Here is an 8,547-nt window from a genome sequence, read left to right as displayed (position 1 = left end):
ATCAAGATGAACCTTCTTGAAATTCATGTCACATGAAAAATTTTGTATTACTTAGCAAACTAAAGTTCTCTCACATAGTAAGAAGACGAATCAAGGAGGCAATTCGCTAAATGATTTACTCAAGCTCACATTTTTTAATAACAAGAATCTCTTGTTTTCCTAAGAGCAAGGTGACCCACATAGACAAGCATTGTATTGGGGCTAGTCTACTTTTGTGATCCATGAAAATCCTTGTAGACTTGGAATGACTTCCAAGTAACTACTAACTGGTTGCATTACATGAATAGTACCTTCCGCTTGTTTTCTTTCATTTGTTTTGTTTGCCTTTAGGCCTTGGTCAACCATTTCACATTAGCATTTGCATATGCTTGCAAACAAAATAGACAGAGTAGATGATCATTACACAATGATATCTTGTTTTACTTAAAAAATATAAATTGACCACAAAGGGGCTTTTGTATGAAAGCATGGAGCATTGTTATATGCAAAAAAGATTTTCACAACACCAAAATTTGCAATATAGCTTATACTAATGCAAATAGCATCGATTGTACTAACCCTTATACATATCAAGCTAATACTAAGGCAAATGCTATTGATCGTACTAACCCTAATACATATCAAGCTAATGCTAAGGCAAATATCATCGATTATATTAACCCTTATATCAAGGTCTTTTAAACAAAAGGATAAAACACACACACACACTCTCTCTCTCTCTCTCTCTCTCTCTCTCTCTCTCTCTCTCTCTCTCTCTCTCTCTCTCTCTCTCTCTCTCTCTCTCTCTCTCTCTCTCTCTCTCTCTCTCTCTCTCTCTCTCTCTCTCTCTCTCTCTCTCTCTCTCTCTCTCTCTCTCTCTCTCTCTCTCTCTCTCTCTCTCTCTCTCTCAAGGTTACTCATGTTTCTCTCTTTGTTCGGAGGGGGGGTGCACGCGTGTGATTTGTGAGTAATATGATGTATCACATTATATATATATATATATATATATAGAGAGAGAGAGAGAGAGAGAGTGTGTGTGTGTGTGTGTGTGTGTGTGTGTGTGTGTTTGTAATTTATACAACTATTGTAATTATGTCATCTACTTAGAATAATTAGTGAGCAATTAGTGCACAAATAATTTAATTAAGTCATATGATTAGCATTAGTAGTGCGTGCACACACACACATGCTCTCTGCATGTGTGTGGGTGTTATTTCAAAACCTTACAATAAGATGGATAGCATCAACATAGAGTACTTATTAAACTAGAAAGAACTAATGATTATTTATTAGTTTGGGGGCATATACACCAACAAAGAACACCTCCAAAAAGTTGTGGTGTTGCTTTAAAAATTACAATACATTGAGATATACAAAAGCTTGAAAGAGAGAGGGACCATGCATTACTTGGTGAGCCAAAAATATATGTCATTATTAGTAAGGACTAAAAGGTCTATACTTGCATCACAAGCATCAACAACATTCCCTAGTTGTTATCCATGTCGATCCTACAAGTAGTTTGTTTACCTTGTTTGATTCCATTTTACTGTACAAGCTTCGACTCTTTAGTTATGAAAGGAAGGTGTATGAATCGAATTTTATTACATTAGTAGTAGTGAGGACTTTGAACGACTAAGAGAGAAAGGGGTGAGAGAGCTTTATGAAGGATATGCTTGTAAAATAGGTAGGGGTGTAATTTATAGTGATGGGCTAAGCAACAAGCAACATGTTTTAAAACACGGTTGCTAAAATACACATGTGCTTGTTAAAACTTATTCATCCACTAAAATAAGCTTTCTAATCATGTCAATCGAGCTAAAAAGCTTTACTAATGATGATAGTATAATAGATTGTATACAGGCATAGGAGCTCATCATTTAATTAAAAAAATCCAAAGATCATAACGGCACAAAAGTCATGACAGTGGGTTATTGAAACGTGAATTGATTTGCATACCATAGATGGCCTAAAAGGACAATCTAATTGACTCACCTTCACATGAGAAGGGGAAGGGGTGCCGATGGGCTTACCACCCTACATATGAAATTGCTCAAGTGCTTGTGAATGTACTCCTTCTATGACAAAAGCAGAGAAGTCCCTTAGAGTGGTTGTGTATAATGTGCATACCAAGTATGTGTAAAGCATTCCTCATGTCCTTCATATCAAAGCTCTTCTTGAGTTAAGTCTTCAAAGAATCTAGCTCATCACTCATGAGCGCTCTTGAAAATTATCATATAATCAATATTTAATATCAAAATGATAAGGCTACCATCACAAGCCTTCTTTGTGTAAACACATGAATCCATAGCACTCTGGGTATAGGACTATGAATGCATTAAGGCATCAAACTTATAATACCATTCCATAAGTGATTGCTTAAGTCTACAAAGACTCTTTCTCAACTTGCATACTAAGTGTTCCCTACGCTTTTTCACAAAGTCCTTAGGCTGCTACATAGAGATATCCTCATATAGGTCCCATGTAGGAAAGCCATCTTAACATCCATCTAGTACAAGTCTAGATCCAATTGTGCAACCAAGGCCAAAACCAAGTGAAGGGTAGTCATATCAACCACATGAGAGAATATCTTATCAAAATCAACTTCCTTTTCTTGTTTAAAAAACTTTGCAACCAATTAGGCCTACATGTTGGCTTAGGGCAACCAAGGATCCTCTTCACCTTATACACCCACTTGCATGGCAATGCATGTTTACCATTAGGTAAGGAAACCAAATGCCAACTATGATTCTTCTATGATGATTCAAACTCAGACTGCATAGCCATTTTCCAAGAGGAATTGTCATCTTTGCGCATAGCCTCCTTGTAAGTAAAAGACTCATCAGAATCGGTCACCATGATATAATGCATAGTAGGCTCATAGCAATCTTGAGAATGCAAGGCTCTAGTAGAGCATCACAAGACTTGCTATGGAGCTGATACATTGTGCCATCTCTATCCATTATGAACATGAACCTACACAAATTCTGATCCTAGGCCACTAGAGCATCAATTGCAACTACAAGTTGTCTAACAAGGACTAGTTATACTACAACAAGCAGCTCCTCTTGAAAGATCACCCTGTACGCCTCAAATATCTCCTCGTGTTGCTTATGCATCTTTTTCTCATGAAGCAAAACATGATGGCTATGGATGACTTTCCTAGCATATGGACCCCAAAGGTGATAGCCCATCTTACCTACATCACCATATCCAAGAAAGATGCATTTGACAAACTTTGGATCCAACTTATTGCAGTTGTCTTTGGAAATATGGCAAAAGGCCTCACATCCAAAGACCCACAAGTGTGCATATGAGGGAGGTTTACTAGGCTATACCTCCTCAACAACCCCACCACTAAGAGCAATGCAATGGGATCTATTAATCAAGTGGACTACAACAGTAACTACCTTGACCCAAAGTTAATGAGGTAAGCTTGCATAACTAAGCATACTACGAACCCTTTCTTGAATAGTCTTGTTCATGCATTCTACTATACCATTCTAGGTTGGGATGTAAGAGATGGTCAACTCTAACACTTAATAGCTCGATCATCACAAAATTGCTCAAAAGCATGTGAGATATATTCACCCTCATTATCATATCATTTGCATTTCAACCTATACCCAAATTGGTTCTCCACTAAGGCAATGCAACTCTGAAATGTGGCTAAAACCTTAGACTTTTTCTTTATAAGATAGGCCTAGACTTTATGTGGTGAGTCATTGCTAAATGTCACTGTAATACATAACACCACCCCAAGGTCTAACAAGGCATGGGATCACAAACATCCAAATGAATAAGAATGAGGGGCTCACCCATGCACATAGAACCAAACTTCTTATGTGTGTTATGTGTCTACCTACCATATAAATAATAATCGCAAGAGTCAAAACATGAGTAATCCAAGGGCAGAAGATACTGCAATTACATCAAAACTTTCAGATTGACATATGCCCAAGGCAGCAATGCCATAGAGATACACGAGGGAGATGAGCAATGGCCAATACATGATTAGTGGAGCTAAAGACAAGCAATGGATAAAGACTACTAATTTTGGCACCTTTACCGAAAATGAGGTTTCCACGAGTGGTTTTCCATGTAGAATCACCAAAAGAGACAATATACGTAATATCATCCAACTATCCTATAGAGCTAAGGCTTTTAGTCAAAGCCAGTACATGATGTACATCATGGAGAATAAAGGAAGTACCATTAGGAAACTACAAACATACATTATCAATGCGGACATATATCATAGACATGGTCATCCCCTAGGTGTACTGAACCAAAAATAGTACAATAAATATAAAACCAACTACGATGCAGGGTCACATGAAAGGAGGCACTTGAGTCTTGAATTGAGTAACCAACACTTAGAGAAAGAAGACTAATCATTAGCCACTTGTGTAGCACCGAGTGAAGAAGTTGCCAAAATCTAATCATCCGAACTATACTCAAATGCATTTATCTTCTCAATCTTGATAGTGGACTTCATAGTACACATATCATTAGATGTCTTAGCATTATTCTACACTTTTTATTTACATTTCTCACACCTATCTTGGGACATTAGGATGCCATCAAGGAGATAATGAAGTATCTATGCATATGTTATGGTGGCTAGGATACAAGAGTCATGGGGTACACTGACTCTAATTATGCAAGACATGCAAACAGTAGGAAGTCCACCTCTAGCTATGTCTTCATCTTTGCTAGAGGTATTTCTTAGATATATAGGGTGTAGAAATGCATGGCCCTCTCTACTTCTGAGGTTGAGTATGTTGCAACCATTGAGGCTCTCTAGTTAGGCCATCTGGTGGCAAACCTTGGTATTACTAATGTGGTCTCTACATTGCATTTGAATTCTATGAGTGCTATCTAGTTAGCCAAGAGTTTGGCCGAAGATGATACACATTGAGATGCATTACCACATCATCAGAGAGGTCATTGATGACAAGTCTATTGATCTTGTGAAGATCTCAACTGACCAAAATTCTACAAATTTGCTCACGAAAAGTCTCTTAATAGAGTGTTTTGTCTTTCTTAGGAACTTGATGGGCATTGGATGAGATGACATCTTTCCTCATCATGTTGTACTTATGTACGTTTATACTTTGCCACTTTTTTTCCCCCCCTCTTCTTCTCTCCTCACGAGGGGCACATTCACCTTTAAGTGGGAGATTGTTGGGGGTAAAAGCACCTATGCCTACCCACCTATGTATTAGTTACATTGATAGTATCTGCATACCCACACACCTATACACTGAGGTGGCAAGTGTCCATCATTGTCACTTCATTCTTTATTCTTTTAGTGATATTTGAATAAAGGGAAGGCCTGTCACACATTGTCATTGTTGGAATTCCCACATCTCGTGTCTCTCTTTCTCTTGCTCTTGCTCCTTCCACCATAGCTCTTGCTTTTGCTCCATGCTTCCACTTTAGGCTTCACGCCCTTCAAAACTCACCACCACCATTTGTTCTAAACTTCTTTACACTTTGACAAGTAAGAGATGACTTAGTACCATGAGGTTTATTTCAACCCTAGCCATGATATCTAGATTTAGATCTATTTTGATGTGGGTCTCTACCATGGCAATCATAACTACCTCTAGTTTCATTCATGTCTCTAACTATAAGAGCACGAGAGGCACGAGCTGCATCAATATTCTTTCTACTGGCTTCCTCATTAAGCAACACTCCCTCTATATCTGAGCATTTAAAACCATCCTCACGAGCATTAGTGCTAATAGCACTAGAAAATGCATCCCAAGATTAGAAGAGTGACAAGCAAAAGCATAGACTTTATGTTATCATCAAAGACAATCTTCTATGAAGTAAGCTAGGTGCAAATAGAGTGAACTCATTCAGATGAGTAGACATAGGCATGCCTTCCTTCCTACTAATTGAGTGATGATGGCCTCTTGATTTGCTTTAGGAAGACTCCTCTTCTTGCCTTTGATCTTCAATTATTTACTTGGATGATGGATGCACACCTCATGGCCATAAGGATGGTGACTTTGATATTGAGTGAAAGAAAAAGTTATTCACAGACAAAGTAGGTTTGAGAGAACAAAGAAAACCACACAATATTGCATAGAGTTTGCCTCTTTAAATGGACACACGAGTACATTGAATACATTGTATTAGTCTAGATTGAATTGCCACCTTAGATCCTTATCCATCCAATTCATCATCCTCATCTCTCCACACTCTAAGGTTCGGTTCATATTGTGTTTCATACAAAGAAGACGTCATCCTTACATAAACACAAATGAAATTTTCAACACGGGCTTGGATCTTTATGTCACTCGAATGCTCTCGATTGTATTACTTGGCATTATTGGGCTTGAAATTTTCAACACGGGCTTGGATCTTTATGTCACTCGAACGCTCCCGATTGTATTACTTGGCATTATTGGGCTTCCCAATGCTATGATGTATACGCATTGAGATTACCTTGCTATTTTTTATTCTAGTTTGCTTCTAGTGGAAGTATTTTCAATTTGTATTGCAAAGCTTGGCCTTTGGAACCTATGGGATATCTCTTTATGCTCATCATTTTATGTAGAGCTTGTCCTTGTAGCCATTGATAATGTGGGCTTATCTTTATTTGTTATTTGGTTATCCAATACATCCTCATGTCAAATAGATTGTTAATTGTGGTGGATACATTCTTCATTATGTACAGAGCTTCATTATTCGTGAGTAGTGAGTTCTTTGCAATTTGGTAAATCTCCCTATTGCCGAGAGATCTCCTATGAACAATTAGCTTATGTACATGGTTACCCCTTTGTTCAAGATGCATTTATGTATCTAACACTTTTAGGATCTTTGATAGTATTTGGTACTTGGAGTCTTATGCTCTTTCTGGGACATTGCTAGTTGCATTGTAAGCCTTGTTGCTATCCAAACTTCCTTGGCAATGGGAGCTCTCCATTTTGGATGTTTGCCCACAATTGTCTTATTGTAGTTTTATGGGCAGCATTGTTGAAATTTAGTTTTGAGCTACTTTATTAAGAGTAGATACTTGTATCAGTAGGCACTCTACTACTTTTATTTTGTGGATGGCAATACATTGGGTTATTCTCCCCCTATTGCATTCAGTTTTGGCTCAAATTTGGGGTTGATTTATTATTACTATAGCAACTCATTCTTTCTTTACTTTGTAGCCATAATGGCAGATGCTTCTAGTGCTTATTGGGATAATGCCATCTTTAACATCGACAAGTTGGATGGCAATAACTGTAACTATTGGAAGACTCGAATATGGCAAGTTTTGGTGAAAAGTAAGCATGTTGGACCATTGAAATGCAATGGCATAAAGCTTGAGGATATGAATGCTGACACTTGGAATGACCTTGATTAGCTATGCAAGTCCACTATCATTTTATCTTTTTCTAACTGTGTATACTTTAATTCATCTTTAACCTCTTTCTTCTAAGGTTAAAACTTAATCTCCCCAAATTGCATGTTCACATCTTTCTTACTCAAATTGGTTTAGTGTAGCCATTGTTCACATTGCCCTCCTCAAACTGGTTTATTTTTAGACTCATTCATATTGTTTGCTATCTCAAACCGGTCTAAACTATGTAAGTTGCATTCATACAATTTGATTTATTAACTCTTTCTAAGTGCATCTAGCCCTTGGGAAATCCCATTTTGTTAGGAGTTAGACATTATCTTTGCAAAAATTTAAAGACGGGGAGAAGTATCACACAAGCAGCTCAGATGTAATTTCTAATCATGCATTAAAAATTATGGATGGTAATTTGAGATAGTGCACCATCACAAATTATTGATAAATGGACTGAAAAGGATGAACAAGCACTTGCTTTAATTGGTTTACATCTTGCTTCAAGCCTTATCCACCATATCAATATCAAAAGAAGCATGGGAGGAGTTGAATAAAATTTTTTGTGCTAAAGCACAAAATCAAGAGATGTATTTAAAAATAGATTTCTATAGTTTGCATCATGAGTACAAGGACTCACTTGCAGAACATGTATTAAAATTAAGAAGCTTAATCAACCAACTTGAAGGAATCTAAGTTAAAATTTCTGAACAATAACAATGCTACTTGTAAGCCTACCTAAGGAATATGTATCCTTGAAAGATTCTCTCCTTACACATGAAACACTTAATCTTGAAGGGTGTATATCTTCAATTCTTTTGAAAGAGAAGGGACTTAAAGGGCATGTTGACTTGTCAACAAGCAAGGACATTGTCTTCTTTACAAAAAATGATCACAATGAATGCTACCATTAAGATTCTTCAACCCTAATTTTTGCATTGTTTATTTTGTCTTTAAGTTTACACTTGCATCACCATCCAATTGAACTTTGGCTAATAAATGACCATCAATGGTAGTGTCTATTTACTAGTCCTTGTACAATAGATCCACTATCTTCACGTCTTTTGTTGTCTTTCCTTTACATTGCTCATACTTGCTTCAAAAGCATTAGTATCACATTTTCTACTTTTGTGCCTAATTGACTTGTGATAAAGTTGTCTTCAACATGTAGATTGTTATTTCCAACAATTACTTGAAGTTAATTATTGGGAAAACTT

This window comes from Lygodium microphyllum, chromosome 6 (assembly GCF_053477565.2).
Source record: "Lygodium microphyllum isolate KBCC chromosome 6, Lygodium_microphyllum_v1.1.10, whole genome shotgun sequence".
Taxonomy (NCBI): Eukaryota; Viridiplantae; Streptophyta; class Polypodiopsida; order Schizaeales; family Lygodiaceae; genus Lygodium; species Lygodium microphyllum.
Note: the sequence above shows the minus strand (reverse complement) of the source record.